At 42.7% G+C, this 19,496-nt stretch overlaps 1 pseudogene; it reads left to right on the forward strand.

The window, feature by feature from the left end:
* Ckb-ps2 (creatine kinase, brain, pseudogene 2) lies at positions 10,233 to 11,367 on the forward strand (annotated as a pseudogene).

Raw genomic sequence — 19,496 nt, forward strand, 5'->3', positions numbered from 1 at the left:
GATCATTACCTTGATCCTGATTTAACTTTGGTACCTGGAATTGTCTAGAAATTTGTCCATTTCATCCAGGTTTTCTAGTTTTGTTGAGTATAGCCTTTTGTAGAAGGATCTGATGTTGTCCCTGTGCCCTCTAGTGAGTCTAGCTAAGGGTTTATCTATCTTGTTGATTTTCTCAAAGAACCAGCTCCTCATTTCGTTGATTCTTTGAATAGTTCTTCCTGTTTCCACTTGGTTGATTTCACCCCTGAGTTTGATTATTTTTATTTTGTTTTGTTTTGTTTTTTGTTTTTTAAAAATATTTTTATTACATCTTTTCCTCAATTACATTTCCAATGCTATCCCAAAAGTACCCCACACCTTCCCCCCTCCCACTCCCCTACCCACCCATTTCCAGTTTTTGGCCCTGGCCTTCCCCTGTACATGGGAATATAAAGTTTGCCTGTCCAAAGGGCCTCTCTTTCCAGTGATGGCCGACTAGGCCATCTTTTGATACATATGCAGCTAGAGTCAAGAGCTCCGGGGTACTGGTTAGTTCATAATGTTGCACCTACAGGGTTGCAGATCTCTTTAGCTCCTTGGATACTTTCTCTAGATCCTCCATTGGGGGCCCTGTGATCTATCCAATAGTTGACTGTGAGCATCCACTTCTGTGTTTGCTAGGCCCCGGCCTAGTCTCACAAGAGACAGATGTATCACATTCCTTTCATCAAACACTTGCTAGTGTATGCAATGGTGTCATCGTTTGGAGGCTAATTATGGGATGGATTATGGGATGGATCCCTGTATATGGCAGTCTCTAGATGGTCCATCCTTTTGTCTCAGCTCCAAACTTTGTCTCTGTAACTCCTTCCATGGGTGATTGTTTCCAATTCTAAGAAGGGGCAAAGTGTCCACACTTTGGTCTTCGTTCTTCTTCAGTTTCATGTGTTTTGCAAATTTTACCTTATATCTCGCTATACTAAGTTTCTGGGCTAATATCCACTTATCAGTGAGTACATATCATTTGAGTTCATTTGTGATTGTGTTACCCCACTCAGGATGATGCCCTCCAGGTCCAACCATTTGCCTAAGAATTTCATGAATTCATTCTTTTTTTTTTTAAAGTATTTTCCTCAATTACATTTCCAATGCTATCCCAAAAGTTGCCCATACCCTCCCCCCCACTTCCCTACCCACCCATTCCCATTTTTTTGGCCCTGGCATTCCCCTGTACTGGGGCATATAAAGTTTGTGTGTCCAATGGGCCTCTATTTCCAGTGATGGCCGACTAGGCCATCTTTTGATACATATGTAGCTAGAGTCCAGAGCTCCGGAGTACTGGTTAGTTCATAATGTTGTTGCACCTACAGGGTTGCAGATCTCTTTAGCTCCTTGGATACTTTCTCTAGCTCCTCCATTAGGGGCCCTTTGATCCATCCTATAGCTGACTGTGAGCATCCACTTATGTGTTTGCTAGGCCCCAGCATAGTCTCACAAGAGACAACTATATCTGGGACCTTTCAGCAAAATCTTGCTAGTGTATGCAATGGTGTCAGCATTTGGAAGCTGATTATGGGGTGGATCCCTAGATATGGCAGCCTTTAGATGGTCCATCCTTTTGTGAAAGCTCCAAACTTTGTCTCTGTAACTCCTTCCATGGGTCTTTTGTTCCCAATTCTAAGAAGGGGCACAGTGTCCACACTTTTGTCTTCATTCTTCTAGAGTTTCATGCATTTGGAAAATTGTATCTTATATCTTGGGTATCCTAAGTTTTGGGCTAATATGCACTTATCAGTGAATACATATTGTGTGAGTTCCTTTGTGATTGGGTTACCTCACTCAGGATGATGCCCTCCAGGTCCACCCATTTGCCTAAGAATTTCATAAATTCATTCTTTTTAATAGCTGAGTAGTACTCCATTGTTTAAATGTACCACAATTTCTGTATCCATTCCTCTGTTGAGGAGCATCTGGGTTCTTTCCAGCTTCTGGCTATTATAAATAAGGCTGCTATGCACATAGTGGAGCATGTGTCCTTCTTACCAGTTGGGGCATCTTCTGGATATATGCCCAGGAGAGGTATTGCGGGATCCTCCGGTAGTACTATTTCCAATTTTCTGAGGAAAGGCCAGACTGATTTCCAGAGTGGTTGTACTGATTTCCAGACTGGTGTAGGATGGAATCTCAGGGTTCTTTTGATTTGCATTTCTCTGATGATTAAGGATGTTGAACATTTTTTCAGGTGCTTTTCAGCCATTCGGTATTCCTTGGGTGAGAATTCTTTGTTTAGCTCTGACCCCCATGTTTTAAGGGGGTTATTTGATTTTCTGGAGTCCACCCTCTTAAGTTCTTTATATATATTGGATATTAGTCCCCTATCTGATTTAAGATAGGTAAAGATCCTTTCCCAATCTGTTGGTGGTCTTTTTGTCTTATTGACGGTGTCTTTTGCCTTGCAGAAGCTTTGCAGTTTCATGAGGTCCCATTTGTCAATCCTCGATCTTACAGCACAAGCCATTGCTGTTCTACTCAGGAATTTTTCACCTGTGCCCATATCTTCGAGGCTTTCCCCCACTTTCTCATCTATAAGTTTCAGTGTCTCTGGTTTTATGTGAAGTTCCTTGATCCACTTAGATTTGACCTTAGTACAAGGAGATAGGAATGGATCGATTCACATTCTTCTACATGATAACAACCACTTGTGCCAGCACTATTTCTTGAAAATGCTGTCTTTCTTCCACAGGATGGTTTTAGCTCCCTTGTCGAAGATCAAGTGACCATAGGTGTGTGGGTTCATTTCTGGGTCTTCAATTCTATTCCATTGGTCTACTTGTCTGTCTCTATACCAGTACCATGCAGTTTTTATTACAATTGCTCTGAAGTAAAGCTTTAGGTCAGGCATGGTGATTCCACCAGAGGTACTTTTATCCTTGAGAAGAGTTTTTGCTATCCTAGGTTTTTTGTTATTCCAGATAAATTTGCAGATTGCTCTTTCTAATTTATTGAAGAATTGAGTTGGAATTTTGATGGGGATTGCATTGAATCTGTAGATTGCTTTTGGCAAGGTAGCCATTTTTACAATGTTGATCCTGCCAATCCATGAGCATGGGAGATCTTTCCATCTTCTGAGATCTTCTTTAATTTCTTTCTTCAGAGACTTGAAGTTTTTATCATACAGATCTTTCATTTTCTTAGTTTTAGTCACGCCAAGATATTTTATATTATTTGTGACTATTGAGAAGGGTGTTCTTTCCCTAATTTCTTTCTTAGCCTGTTTATTCTTTGTGTAGAGAAAGCCATTGACTTGTTTGAGTTAATTTTATATCAGGTTACTTCACCGAAGCTGTTTATCAGGTTTAGAAGTTCTCTGGTGGAATTTTTAGGGTCACTTATATAAACTATCATATCATCTGCAAAAAGTGATATTTTGACTTCATGTTTTCCAATTTGTATCCCCTTGATCTCCTTTTGTTGTCGAATTGCTCTAGCTAGGACTTCAAGTACTATGTTGAAGAGGTAGGGAGAAAGTGGGCAGCCTTGTCTAGTCCCTGATTTTAGTGGGATTGCTTCCAGCTTCTCACCATTTACTTTGATGTTGGCTACTGGTTTGCTGTAGATTGCTTTTATCATGGTTAGGTATGGGCCTTGAATTCCTGATCTTTCAAGACTTTTATCATGAATGGTTGTTGGATCTTGTCGAATGCTTTTTCTGCATCTAACGAGATGATCATGTGGGTTTTGTCTTTGAGTTTGTTTATATAATGGATTACATTGATGGATTTGCATATATTAAACCATCCCTGCATCCCTGAAATAAAACCTACTTGGTCAGGATGGATGATTACTTTAATGTCTTCCTGGATTTGATTTGGTAAGCGAGAATTTTATTGAGTATTTTTGCATTGATATTCATAATAGAAATTGGTCTGAAGTTCTCTATCTTTTGTGGATCTTTCTGTGGCTTAGGTATCAGAGTAATTGTGGCTTCAGAGAATGAGTTCAGTGGAGTTCCCTCTACTTCTATTTTGTGGAATAGTTCATGCAGAACTGGAATTAGATCTTCTTTGAAGGTCTGGTAGAACTCTGCAATAATCCCATCTGGTCCTTGGCTTTTTTGGCTGGGAGACTATTAATGACTGCTTCTATTTCTTTATGTGATATGGGATGTTTAGATCGTTAACTTGATGCTGATTTAACTTTAGTACCTGTTATCTGTCTAGAAATTTGTCCATTTCATCCAGGTTTTCCAGTTTTGTTGAGTATAGCCTTTTGTAGAAGGATCTGATGGTGTTTTGGATTTCTTCAGGATCTGTTGTTATGTCTCCCTTTTCATTTCTGATTTTGTTAATTAGGATGTTGTCCCTGTGCCCTCTAGTGAGTCTAGCTAAGGGTTCATCTATCTTGTTGATTTTCTCAAAGAACCAACTACTCGTTTGGTTAATTCTTTGAATAGTTCTTCTTGTTTCCACTTGATTTCACCCCTGAGTTTGAATATTTCCTGATGTCTACTCCTCTTGGGTGAATTTTTTTCCTTTTTTTCTAGAGCTTTTAGGTGTTTTGTCAAGCTGCTAGTGTGTGCTCTCTCTAGTTTCTTTTTGGAGGGACTCAGAGATATGAATTTCCTCTTAGAAATGCTTTCATTTTGTCCCATAGGTTTGGGTATGTTGTGGCTTTATTTTCATTAAGCTCTAAAAAGTTTTTTATTTCTTTGTTTATTCCTTTTCCAAGGAATCATTGAGAAGAGTGTTGTTCAGTTTCCACATGAATGTTGGCTTTCCATTATTTATGTTGTTATTGAAGATCAGCCTCATGGTGGTCTGATAGGATGCATGGGACAATTTCAATATTTTTGTATCTGTTGAGGCCTGTTTTGTGACCAATTATATGTCAGTTTTGGAGAAGGTCCCATGAGGTGCTGAGAAGAAGGTATATCCTTTTGTTTTAGGATAAAATGTTCTGTAGATATCTGTAAGTCCATTTGTTTCATAACTTCTGTTAGTTTCACTGTGTCCCTGTTTAGTTTCTATTTCCACGATCTGTCCATTGATGAAAGTGGTGTGTTGAGGTCTCCCACAATTATTGTGTGAGGTGCAATGTGTGCTTCAAGCTTAACTAAAGTGTCTTTAATGAATGTGGCTGCCCTTACATTTGGAGCACAGATATTCAGAATTGTTAGTTCCTCTTGGAGGATTTTACCTTTGATAAGTATGAAGTGTCCCTCCTTGTTTTTTTTGATAACTTTGGGTTGGAAGTCGATTTTATTCGATATTAGAATGGCTACTCCTGCTTGTTTCTTCAGACCATTTGCTTGGAAAATTGTTTTTCAGCCTTTCACTCTGAGGTAGTGTCTGTCTTTTTCCCTGAGATGGGTTTCCTGTAAGCAGCAGAATGTTGGGTCCTGTTTGTGTAGCCAGTCTGTTAGTCTATGTCTTTTTATTGGGGAATTGAGTCCATTGATATTAAGAAATATTAAGGAAAAGTAATTGTTGCTTCCTTTTATTTTTGTTGTTAGAGTTGGCATTCTGTTCTTGTGGCTGTCTTCTTTTTGGTTTGTTGAGGCATTACTTTCTTGCTTTTTCTAGGGTGTGATTTCAGTCCTTGTATTGTTTTTTTTTCTGTTATTATCCTTTGAAGGGCTGGATTCGTGGAAAGATAATGTGTGAATTTGGTTTTGTCGTGGAATACTTTGGTTTTTCCATCTATGGTAATTGATAGTTTGGCCGGGTATAGTAGTCTGGGCTGGCATTTGTGTTCTCTTAGTGTCTGTATAACATCTGTCCAGGCTCTTCTGGCTTTCATAGTCTCTGGTGAAAAGTCTGCTGTAATTCTGATAGGCCTGACTTTATATGTTACTTGACTATTCTCCCTTTCTGCTTTTAATATTCTCTATTTAGTGCATTTGTTGTTCTGATTATTATGTGTCAGGAGGAATTTCTTTTCTGGTCCAGTCTATTTGGAGTTCTGTAGGCTTTTTGTATGTTCATGGGCATGTCATTCTTTAGGTTTGGGAAGTTTTCTTCTATAATTTTGTTGAAGATATTTGCTGGCCCTTTAAGTTGAAAATCTTCATTCTCATCTACTCCCATTATGCATAGGTTTGGTCTTCTCTTTGTGTCTTGGATTTCCTGGATGTTTTGATTTAGGATCTTTTTGAGTTTTGTATTTTCTTTGATTGTTGTGCTGATGTTCTTTATGGAATCTCCTGCACCTGAGATTCTGTCTTCCATCTCTTGTATTCTGTTGCTGATGCTCGCATCTATGGTTCCAGATTTCTTTCCTAGGGTTTCTATCTCCAGCATTGCCTCACTTTGGGTTTTCTTTATTGTGTTTGCTTCCCTTTTTAGGTCTTGGATGGTTTTATTCAGTTCCATCACCTGTTTGGTCGTGTTTTCCTGCAATTCTTTAAGGGATTTTTGTGTTTCCTCTTTAAGGTCGTCTACCTGTTTAGCTGTGTTCTCCTGTATTTCTTTAAGGGAGTTATTGAAGTCCTTCTTGATGTCCTGTACCATCATCATGAGATATGTTTTTAAATCTAGGTCTAGCTTTTCGGGTGTGTTGGGGTGCCCAGGACTAGGTGGGGTGGGAGTGCTGCATTCTGATGATGGTAAGTGGTCTTGATTTCTGTTAGTAGGATTCTTACCTTTGCCTTTCACCATCTGGTAATCTCTGGAGCTAGTTGTTATAGTTGTCTCTGGTTAGAGCTTGTTCCCCAGGTGATTATGTTAGCCTCTATCAGCAGACCTGGGAGACTAGCTCTCTCCTTAGTTTCAGTGGTCAGAGTATCTCTGCAAGCAAGCTCTTCTCTTGCAGTGAAGGTGCCCAGATATCTGGTGTTGGAACCTGCCTCCTGGCAGAAGTTGTGTTCCACTCACCAGAGGTCTTAAGATTCTGTGGGGAATCTGTGGGGGTCCTTGCGGGTGTCCGGAGACTCCGCGGGCAAGGAACCCTGGTGCTGGCGGGACTGGCAGGGACTTGTGACCCTGATCAGGCCAGATTTTCTGCTTCCCTAATTAATGCATTTCAAGTCCTGTGTGATTGGATTGGAGCAGACGCTGTGTTCCACTCACCAGAGGTCTTAAAATCCCGTGGGGGATCCTGTGGGGGTCCTTGTGGGTGTCCAGAGCAAAGAACCCCAGTGCTGGTGTGGACTGGAAGGGCTATATATTTTTTATTAGGTATTTTCTTCAATTACCTTTCCAGTGCTATCCCAAAATTCCCCAATACCCTCTCCCCCACTCCCCTATCCACCTACTCCCACTTTTTCACCCTGGCGTTCCCCTGTACTGGGGCATATAAAGTTTTCATGTCCAATGGGCCTCTCTTTCCAGTGATGGCCGATTAGGCCATCTTTTGATACATATGCAGCTAGAGTATCTTGTATTTCAAATTTTACTGTTGTTTCATCAAGATACAGAGTTTGGGTTAGAAAGGCAGCCTCAGAGGTATTCTCTTGAAATTCATGATATTGGTCTTTCACAAAGCAAAGCACCACTCTTGATTTGCCAACACCAGACTCTCCTAGAAGGAACCAATTTGAACTGGCATATTTTATTTCCAGTATTTGTCCTGTTGGGTCTTGTTGCTCCTTGATATGCTATGTCCAAATTTTAGAGAAGTTCCTCATCTCAGATTCCTAAATGAACTCCCAGCATCAATTTTGTTTTTTTCTGGAGAAAATACCTTCAACAATTTGACTTTGGAGCTAGGAACTGGAAGGGTGCTTGCCCAGCAAACAACAAGCTCTGGGCCTCCTGTAAGCAAGGCCATGGTGGCATGGAGATCAGATGCACCTCAGCTGAAGTGGAGTTGCCTGCTGGTTACTTCTCACACTGGCCTGTGCTGGACTCCAAGCACCCTGCTCCCTCTGCCTTGCTGCGTCTCTGCCTTAGCTATCTGGTATCTTGAAGTCACAAGCAGACACCTGAGAGCATCATATCCTCAAAGTCAATAGGAAGATAGAGGACCAAATAAAGCCTAGGTTTTTTCAAATCAAGGACAGCCCCAGTAATGGACTTCTGACACCAAGCCTAGACAATAAAATGTTCTTCCCCAAACTGTGCCAACACCTGGTGTACATGTGTCCAAATGCCCAAGATTGTAGGAGACATTTCTCATTCAGTGTATTGCAGTGATTTTTTTTGAAGGTATCTCAGATATTGAACATTTGATTTCTAGTATGGGAATCTGTGGAATACAAGGAGGTGGAGCTTAGGTAGGAGAACTCTATCACTGGGGGAAAGAGATCATCTAATGTGTTTCAGCAGCCACCCAACTACCCATCTCTATAGAGAACAAAATCCTCACAACACCATGGCTTCTGTGTCTCATGAAAGCCTGAGCACAAGCAAATCTTTCCTTCCTAGAACTGATTCAGGCCTGGGATTTGGTGCCAGCCATGATAAAAATAACCAGAACACTGGGTGTGGTACACAAGCTGAGAAAAAACACTATCCATTTTGACAAGCCATGATTGGTTGGTTGCTTGTGAGGACATCACAGAAACCATTATGAAGAATGCTAGTAACTAGTTGATAATAGTCACTGCCTGCATTTTCCTCTTCTTGTATTTTGGAGTAGTTCTTGATGCCTACAGAGCAGTTGAACTTAAAACTGGCCCTGGTAGACTTGGAATCTCAAATTACTTTTATTTTGGTAGAGCGTGCTTTTTCCCTAGTGTGTTGGTTTGCTTCTAGGAGTTTAAATTGATTTCCATGTCTATATTTATATGCTTAGTTTTTGTCTGAGATTTGATGTGATGTTTGTATATGTTTGTCCCAGGGGTGGCACTACTAAGAATTGTGACCTTGTTGGAGTGGATGTGGCCCTGTTAGAGTAGGTGTGTCACTGTGTGTGTGGGCTTTAATATTCTTGTCCTAGCTGCCTGGAAGCCAGTCTTCTGTCTGCCTTCAGGTGAAGATGTAGAGCTCTTGGCTCTTCCTGTACCATGCCTGCCTGGACATTGCCATGCTCCCATCGTGATGATAATGGACTGAACTTATAAGCCAGCCCCAATTAAATATCACCCTTTTAAGAGTTGCCTTGGTCATGGTGTCTGTTCACAGCAGTAAAACCCTAATTAAAACGTTTGAATTTGGGGCTGGAGAGATGGCTCAGAGGTTAAGAGCATTGTCTGCCCTTCCAGAGGTCCTGAGTTCAATTCCTATCAAACCATATGATGGCTCACAACCATTTATAATGAGATTTGGTGCCCTCTTCTGTCCTGCAGTCATACATGCAGTGCAGAATACTGTACCCATAATAAATAAGTGTTTTTTTTTTAAAAGGACCTTTGGTTTCTCTATGTTTTATCTCTTTCATTATTTACTATGCAAATTCCTATTAAAAACTCACTTAGCTACTCTTTTTAATCTTCTTCTTTTATAACCTGGTTATAACGTGTGTTACTGAGAAGCTGCTAAATTGATTTCCAGGGTGATTGGAGAAGTTTGCACTCCCAATGTAAATCCACATACACTAAATCTAATAAGCCAGAAAGTAGGGAATAACCTTGAACTCATTAGTACAGGAGACAGCTTTCTGATCAGAACATTCAGAGCTAAAGTCTAAGATCAGCCATAAATAAATGGGACCTCATAAAACTAAAAAGCTTTAAAGCAACGGACACATTCAAAAGGACCAAACTGGATTCTACAGGATGGAAAAATATTTTCACCAATTCCATATCTGACAGAGCGGTGGCCAAGATATATAAGGAAGCCTTGAAACTGGTCACCAACAAACTAAAGAATCCACTTAGAAATGGTCTAAAGATCTAAACGGGGAATTCTCAGCACAGGAGTCTCTAGTGGCCTACAAGCACTTAAGGCAATGTTCAACATCTGTAGCCATCGGGTAAATGCAAATCCAAATGATATTCCCATCAGATACACTTGTCAGAATCAGGAAGACCAAAGACACAAATGACAGCTCATGCTGCCACATTTGTGGAGCAAGGGAAACACTTCTCTGTCTATGATGGGTTGGAAAATTGTACGGTCACTTTGAAAATCAATACAGCAGGTTCTCAGAAAATTTGGAATAAATCTACCTCAAGATCCAAGTTTTACCAATCTAGACATATATCCAAAGGATATTCCACCAAACCAAAAGTATACTTGGTCAAGTATATTATTAGCAGTTTTATTCATAAAAAGTCAGGAACCAGAAACAACCTAGATTTCCTCAACCAAAACATGGATAAAGAAAATGCGGTACATTTATATAATGATGTATTACTCAGACATTAAAAATGAGAACATCGGTCGTTCTTTTGCGCTGTGCCAGGAGCTGCAAACACAGGCATCCATCGCTCCTGCTCTGTCTGGCATCCCCTCTGCTGCAGCATCCATGCCCTTCTCCACAGCCATAATATGCAGAACCTGCACTTCCTGAGTGAGGATGAATTCCCTGATCTGAGCAGCCACAACAACCATATGGCCAAGGTGCTGACCCCTGAGCTGTACGCCGAGCTCCATGCCAAGTGCACGCTGAGCTCCGTGCCAAGTGCACACCGAGCAGCTTTGCTTTGGACGATGCCATTCAGACTGGCGTTGACAATCTAGGCCGACAGACAGTACATCATGACAGTGGGTGCAGTGGCAGGCGACGAGGAGAGGCACGACTTATTCAAGGACTTCTTCAACCCCATTATTGAGGAGCAGCATGGAGGCTACCAGCCCAGTGATGCACACAAGACCGACCTCAACCCAGACAACCTGCACGGTGGTGATGGCCTGGACCCCAACTATGTGCTGAGCTCCCAGGTGCACACAGGCCGCAGCATCCACTGCCTTTGTCTCCCTCTGCACTGCAGCCGCGGGGAACGCTGCGCCATCCCGAAGCTGGCAGTAGAAGCTCTGTCCAGACTAGATTGCTACCTGTCTGGCAGGTTCTAAGCGCTCAAGAGCATGACATAGGCGGAGTAGCAGCAGCTCACTGAAGACCACTTCCTCTTCGACAAGCCTGTGTCGCCTCTGCTGCTGGCCTCCAGCATGGCCTGCGACTGGCTGGATGCTCGCGGCATATGACACAATGACAATAAGACTTTCCTGGTGTGGATCAATGAGGAGGAACACCTGCGGGTCATCTCCATGCAGAAGGGGTGGGGGGGCAACATGAAGGAAGTGTTCACCCGATTCTGCACCGGCCTCACTCAGAAAAACTCTCTTCAAGTCCAAGACCTATGAGTTCATGTGGAACCCTCACCTGGCTACATCCTCACATGCCCATCCAACCTGGGCACCGGACTGCGGACAGGTGTGCACATCAAGCTGTCCCACCTAGGGAAGCACAAAAAGTTCTCCGAGGTGCTCAAGCGGCTGCAGCTTCAGAAGCGAGGCACAGGTGGCATGGAAACCTCTACTTCTGGGCCGGCATGAGGTCGTCGATTGCCTGACCCTGCTCGAACCGCTGCTCCATCTCAATGAGCAGTTTCACTCTGTTTACCACCATCTGCAAGAGCTCTACCTCCGAGAAGCCCAGGCAGTCAGCATGGTGGTAAATCCTGGCCCTCACATCCTTCTGGATGCAGGAGACCCTTTAGGGTGTCTCTGAGTACTTTCATGACCTGTGATTAAAGTCAATGGGAAACTATAGTAGCCTAATCCAAACAGGATGACAAAGGGCACAGACCCATCAGGAATGGAAGAGGAATGTCACTCCTCCAGGAAAAGAGCCAAGACCTGCTGAGGTGCTTGCAGAGGGTAGAGGAAATACAGAATGGGTAGAAGAAGGTATTATCTAAGGCCAGTTGCAGAAACGAGGGTTATAAGTGGTATGAATGGTTCTGTTTTAGTTTGTTAGGAATATATTTATTTTGTATAGATATTTGCACTTTCTTCCAATTTCTTTAACATCAATTAAGAGAATCTCCATCAGTATTTAAGTTGAGATACTAAAAGAATGTTACCAAGTGTAGTGGCTATTCCTGGTTGTCAACTTGACAATATTTGGAATGAACTACAATTCGGAATTGGAAGGCTCACCAGTGACCCTTATCTGGAGGCTTGGAGATCCTTATCTGGATCTTGGTTTGAAGATCTTGAGCCATAGTGGCTATGGATTCCAGAAGATTGAATCTCCGAGTTAAGGAACACACCTTTAATCTGGGCTATGCCTTTCATCTGGGATTAAAGGTGTGGTGGAACACACCTTTAATCTGGGCTACACCTTTTGCTGGAGACAATATAAGGACATTGGAAGAAGGGAGTCTAGCTCTTGCTCTTGCTCCTTCGCCTGCTTGCCGTGTGAGACTGAGTAACTGCTAGATCCTTGGACTTCCATTCACAGCTGCGACTGAACAATTGTAAGGAATTGGGCTGCCGACTGTAAGTCATCAATAAATTCCTTTACTATATAGAGACTATCCATAAGTTCTGTGACTCTAGAGAACCCTGACTAATACAGAAGTTGGTACCAGGAGTGGTTCTAGAGTAACAGAAGTACAAGGATGAATCTTTTAAAATACTGGAATTGGCTTGTTGATCCACCAGCACTTTCAACTATTGAAACCTCTCCAGATTCTCTCCCTCCTGGGAGCTCAGAGAATTTTGAAGACCCATGGTTGAAACTATATTCCGAACTTAAAGAAGCTAATGCCCTTGATTTTCTTAATGAATTAGGTGATTCAGTGCACAAAGCTTTCTACAAGATGGGGAAAAAATCGGAAAATGATTTTACTGGCTGGCTGCTCTTAGTATCTGTGGAAAGAATGATGAATGAAAGGAAGGAGTTGTGTGATAAAATCGAAAGGCTCCAGACACAAGTAAACGATCTAAAAGTTGCTAAGTGTGTCCTTGAAGAAAATCTTCTCTCTTGTAGCAACAGAGCTCAAGTTGCAGAAAATCAAATGGAAACTCTCATTGTAAGGTTGGCTGAACTACAGCGAAAATTCAAGTCTCAGCCTCAGAGTGTGTCAACAGTTAAAGTAAGGGCTCTAATTGGCAAAGAATGGGATCCTACAACATGGGACGGGGATGTGTGGGAAGACCATGTTGAAGCTGAGAATTTTGAATCTTCAGATTCTCAAGGGTTTGCCCCACCTGAGGAAGTAGTACCCTCAGCCCCACCCCTTGAAACAATGCCTTCCCCACATGAGGAAATTAATTTTGCAGAGTCTGATAAACCAGCAATGACTTTCACTACTGATGTTTCTCAAGGCCCACCAATAGTTTCTTCTAGACCTGTGACCAGACTCAAAGCAAAACAGGCTCCTAGAGGGGAGGTAGAAAGTGTAGTCCATGAAGAAATTCGCTACACTACTAAGGAGCTTAACGAATTTGCTAATTCATTCAAGCAGAAACCTGGTGAATATGTGTGGGAATGGATTTTAAGGGTGTGGGATAAGGGTGGAAGGAACATAAAACTAGAGCAGGCTGAGTTTATTGACATGGGTCCTCTGAGTAGAGATTCTAGGTTTAATACGGAAGCTCGCATAGTTAAAAAAGGTGCCAAAAGTTTGTTTGAATGGTTGGCTGAGGTGTTTATCAAAAGATGGCCTACTGGAAATGACTTGGAGATGCCTGATATTCCGTGGCTTAGTGTTGATGAAGGGATTTTAAGACTTAGGGAAATTGCAATGCTAGAGTGGATATATTGTGTAAAGCATAATTGTCCACAATGGGAAGGTCCAGAAGATATGCCCTTCACCAGCTCTATAAGACGCAAATTGGTGAGAGGGGCACCGGCACATTTGAAGGGTTTTGTTCTTTCCCTTTTCCTTGTGCCAGATCTTAGCATTGGAGATGCTTCTGCTCAATTAGATGAATTAAATTCACTGGGTTTAGTTGGATTCCGAGGTAACAAGGGCCAGGTGGCAGCATTGAATCGCCGGAGACAAGGTGATTCCAGTTATTATAATGGACAGGGTAGACAAAAGAATGTTTATAATAACATACCCCGTAATGGTCAGCACAGGAGAGATGAAATTTATAATGGCATGACTCGGTTGGACCTTTGGTACTGGCTAACCAATCATGGTGTTTCCAGGAATGAAATACATAGGAAGCCTACTGCATATTTGTTTGATCTGTATAAGCAGAAAAATTCTCAAACAAATGAAAGAAAGGGTACATTAGATCGTGGTAAACAGCCAAATGAAAGAAAGGCTACATTAGATCGTGGTAAACAGCAATCTCGGCCAGTGAATCAATTTCCAGACTTGAGACAGTTTGCAGATCCAGAACCCCTTGAATGAAGGGGTGGCCAGGTTCCGCTGAGGAAGGATCTTGATAAGACACCCAAAGGTTTTGCTGTTACCCTTTCTCCAGTTCTTCCCCAGAGGGACCTACGGCCTTTTACAAGGGTAACTGTACACTGGGGAAAAGGAAATAATCAGACTTTTCGGGGTCTGCTGGATACTGGTTCTGAGTTGACACTGATCCCAGGGGATCCCAAAAAACATTGTGGCCCTCCAGTTAAAGTAGGGGCTTATGGAGGGCAGGTGATTAATGGAGTTTTGACTGATGTCCGACTCACAGTAGGTCCAGTAGGTCCCCGGACACATCCTGTGGTGATTTCCCCAGTTCCAGAATGTATAATTGGGATAGATATACTCAGAAATTGGCAGAATTCTCATATTGGTTCCCTGAACTGTAGAGTGAGGGCTATTATGGTTGGAAAGGCCAAATGGAAGCCTTTAGAGTTGCCTCTGCCAAAGAAAATAGTGAATCAAAACCAGTATCGTATTCCTGGAGGAATTGCAGAAATTACTGCCACTATCAAGGACTTGAAAGATGCAGGGGTGGTGGTTCCCACCACATCTCCGTTTAACTCTCCTATCTGGCCAGTGCAGAAAACAGATGGATCATGGAGAATGACAGTTGATTATCGAAAACTAAATCAGGTAGTAACTCCAATTGCAGCTGCTGTACCAGATGTAGTTTCGTTACTTGAGCAAATTAACACATCTCCTGGCACCTGGTATGCGGCTATTGATCTGGCAAATGCCTTCTTCTCAGTATCTGTCCATAAGGACCACCAGAAGCAATTTGCTTTCAGTTGGCAAGGCCAACAGTATACCTTCACAGTTTTGCCTCAAGGATATATTAACTCTCCTGCCCTATGTCATAATTTAGTTAGAAGGGATCTTGATCGTTTGGATCTTCCACAAAATATCACTTTGGTGCACTATATTGATGACATTATGCTGATTGGACCAAGTGAGCAGGAAGTAGCAACCACTTTGGACTCATTGGTAACACATATGCGTATCAGAGGATGGGAAATAAATCCAACCAAAATTCAAGGACCATCTACCTCAGTGAAATTCTTAGGAGTCCAGTGGTGTGGAGCATGCAGAGATATTCCTTCTAAGGTGAAAGATAAGTTATTGCACCTGGCCCCTCCTACAACCAAGAAAGAAGCACAACGTTTAGTGGGTCTATTTGGATTCTGGAGACAACACATCCCTCACTTGGGTGTGTTACTTAGGCCTATTTACCAAGTGACTCGGAAAGCTGCTAGCTTTGTGTAGGGCCTGGAACAGGAGAAGGCCCTTCAACAGGTCCAGGCTGCTGTGCAGGCTGCTCTACCACTTGGACCATATGACCCAGCAGACCCGATGGTACTTGAGGTGTCGGTGGCTGATAGAGATGCTGTTTGGAGCCTCTGGCAGGCCCCTGTAGGTGAATCACAGAAAAGACCTTTGGGATTTTGGAGCAAAGCTCTACCATCATCTGCAGACAACTATTCTCCCTTTGAAAAACAGCTCTTGGCCTGCTATTGGGCCTTAGTGGAAACTGAACGTTTGACAATAGGACACCAAGTTACAATGCGACCTGAACTACCCATCATGAGCTGGGTACTATCAGACCCTGCAAGTCATAAAGTGGGACGTGCACAGCAGCAGTCTATTATCAAATGGAAGTGGTATATACGTGATTGGGCCAGAGCAGGTCCTGAAGGCACAAGCAAGTTACATGAAGAAGTTGCTCAAATGCCTATGGTTTCTACTCCTGTTACAATGCCATCTGCTGCCAAGCATGCGCCTATAGCCTCATGGGGTGTTCCCTATGATCAACTGACCGAAGAGGAGAAGACTAGAGCCTGGTTTACTGATGGCTCTGCACGTTATGCAGGCACCACCCAGAAGTGGACAGCTGCAGCGTTACAACCCTTTTCTGGGACAACCTTGAAAGACACAGGTGAAGGGAAATCCTCACAGTGGGCAGAACTTCGGGCAGTACACATGGTATTACAGTTTGTTTGCAAGAAGAAATTGCCAGATGTACGATTATTCACTGACTCATGGGCTGTAGCCAATGGATTGGCTGGATGGTCAGGGACTTGGAAAGATCACAATTGGAAAATTGGTGAGAAAGACATCTGGGGAAGAAGTATGTGGATAGATCTCTCCAAATGGGCAAAGGATGTGAAGATATTTGTGTCCCATGTAAATGCTCACCAAAAGGTGACTTCAGCTGAGGAGGAGTTCAATAATCAAGTGGATAAGATGACCCGTTCTGTGGACAATCAGCCTCTCTCCCCAGCCATCCCTGTCATTGCTCAATGGGCACATGAACAAAGTGGCCATGGTGGTCGAGATGGAGGTTATGCTTGGGCTCAGCAACATGGGCTTCCACTCACCAAGGCTGACCTGGCTACAGCTGCTGCTGATTGCCAGATCTGCCAACAGCAGAAACCAACACTGAGCCCCAGATATGGCACCATTCCTCGAGGTGACCAGCCAGCAACCTGGTGGCAGGTTGACTACATTGGACCACTTCCTTCGTGGAAAGGACAGCGTTTTGTTCTTACTGGAGTAGATACTTATTCTGGTTATGGATTTGCCTTTCCTGCACGTAATGCCTCTGCTAAAACCACCATTCACGGACTGACAGAATGCCTCATCTATCATCATGGTATTCCACACAGTATTGCTTCTGACCAAGGAACTCATTTCACAGCCAGAGAAGTACGACAGTGGGCTCACGATCATGGAATTCACTGGTCTTACCACATTCCCCATCATCCTGAAGCAGCTGGGCTGATAGAAAGATGGAATGGCCTTTTGAAGACGCAGTTACAGCGCCAATTAGGTGGTAACAGCTTGGAAGGCTGGGGCAGAGTTCTTCAGAAGGCAGTATATGCTTTGAATCAGCGCTCGATATATGGTACAGTTTCACCCATAGCCAGGATTCATGGGTCCAGGAATCAAGGGGTGGAAAACGGAATAGTTCCACTTACTATCACTCCTAGTGACCCTCTAGGAAAATTTTTGCTTCCTGTCCCCATAACTCTAGGTTCTGCTGGCTTAGAAGTTTTGGCTCCAGAGAGGGGAGTGCTCCTACCAGGAGCTACAACAAACATTTCATTGAACTGGAAGCTCAGACTTCCCCCTGGTCATTTTGGGCTTCTAATGCCCTTAAACCAACAGGCTAAAAAAGGAATAACAGTGTTAGGAGGGGTGATAGATCCAGATTACCATGGGGAAATTGGATTACCTCTTCACAATGGTGGTAAGCAAGATTATGTCTGGAGTGCAGGAGATCCCTTAGGGCGTCTCTTAGTACTACCATGTCCTGTGATTAAAGTCAATGGGAAACTACAACAGCCTAATCCAAGCAGGATGACAAAGGACGCAGACCCATCAGGAATGAAGGTATGGGTCAATCCTCCAGGAAAAGAGCCAAGACCTGCTGAGGTGCTGGCTGAAGGTGAAGGAAATACAGAATGGGTAGTAGAGGAAGGTAGTTATAAATACCAATTAAGGCCACGTAACCAGTTGCAGAAACGAGGATTATAAAGTAATATGAATGCCCATTGTAAATTTACTAATGCGTTTGCGATTGTACGAGGGATAGTTATATCATGTTAGGCGTATTTACAACCTTGTTATTGTTTCATGTGAACATGAGATATTATTTGTGTCAAGTTGACAAGGGGTGGATTGTAGTGGCTATTCCTGGTTGTCAACTTGACAATATTTGGAATGAACTACAATTCGGAATTGGAAGGCTCACCAGTGACCCTTATCTGGAGGCTTGGAGATCCTTATCTGGATCTTGGTTTGAAGATCTTGAGCCATAGTGGCTATGGATTCCAGAAGATTGAATCTCCGAGTTAAGGAACACACCTTTAATCTGGGCTATGCCTTTCATCTGGGATTAAAGGTGTGGTGGAACACACCTTTAATCTGGGCTACACCTTTTGCTGGAGACAATATAAGGACATTGGAAGAAGGGAGTCTAGCTCTTGCTCTTGCTCCTTCGCCTGCTTGCCGTGTGAGACTGAGTAACTGCTAGATCCTTGGACTTCCATTCACAGCTGCGACTGAACAATTGTAAGGAATTGGGCTGCCGACTGTAAGTCATCAATAAATTCCTTTACTATATAGAGACTATCCATAAGTTCTGTGACTCTAGAGAACCCTGACTAATACACCAAGGGACATTGATCTATTCTAAATTTACAATGCATTTGCATATGACTATATGAGGGATAGTCATGTCATAGTAGGTGTATTTATGCCCTGGTTATTGTTTTATTTGGACATGATATATGATTTATGTCAACTTGACAAGGAATGGATTGTGATGACTATTCCTGGTTGTCATCTTGATTACATCTGGAATGAATTACAATCCAGAAATGGAGGGGACACCTATGATCCAGATCTTGAGGCTGAAAGACATAGGCTTCTGACCCAGATCATGACATGGGGATCTTGAGACATAGCAGACATGAAAAGATTAGGCCCTGGCAAGATAGTACAAATAGTACAAACCTTTCATCCCAGGAGATTGAGGCAAGCAGATCTCTGAGTTCAAAGTCAGCCTGGGGAAATGCAATTTCCAGATCCAGTTGGTGGTGAGACACACCTTTAGTCTGAGCCATACCTCTGGAGACCTACTTCAGGACAATGGAACAAGGAAAACTCACTCTTCCTCTGCTTGCGTTTGCTTGCCAGCACATCTGTTCGATCCTACTTCTACAGAAAACCAGCTGAAACAACTAACCTTGAGGACTGAAAACTACTAGATTTTTGAACTTCCAATTCACAGCTGCCCATTATTGGGTTAGTTGAATTCAGGCTGTTAAGTCATTACAATAAATTCCCTTAATATTCAGAGACATTTCAAAATTTCTGTGACTCCTGAGAACGCACACACACACACGCACATGCACACATACCCACAGTATGGTGGCATCTCTCACATCATTAATTCAAGAAAATGGGTTTTATAACCTTCCACCAACTGAAAAATCATAAGCCCAGTTTCAGGCACTCAACACATTAAACCTCTTTGTTGTGATCCATGACTCTGGGGAAATGGCTGGATGAGGAAAATATTACATTGAGTTGGTAAACCAACATCTAGACCGTCAAATGCCATTAGTTCTTTATATCTTTATATCCCAACCGCTAGATGTGAGTACAAAACCTGAAGGAAGTGATAATTGAGGTGTTAACTAGTAGGACTTGACACCTATCCTTGAATTTTGAACTTTGGCTTTATCGAAGAGGCTATCAAGCAGGACTCTATACCTAGTTTTGTATTTGTATTGGGACTTGGGCT

Source organism: Mus musculus, chromosome 17 (assembly GCF_000001635.26).
Source record: "Mus musculus strain C57BL/6J chromosome 17, GRCm38.p6 C57BL/6J".
NCBI classification, from domain to species: Eukaryota; Metazoa; Chordata; class Mammalia; order Rodentia; family Muridae; genus Mus; species Mus musculus.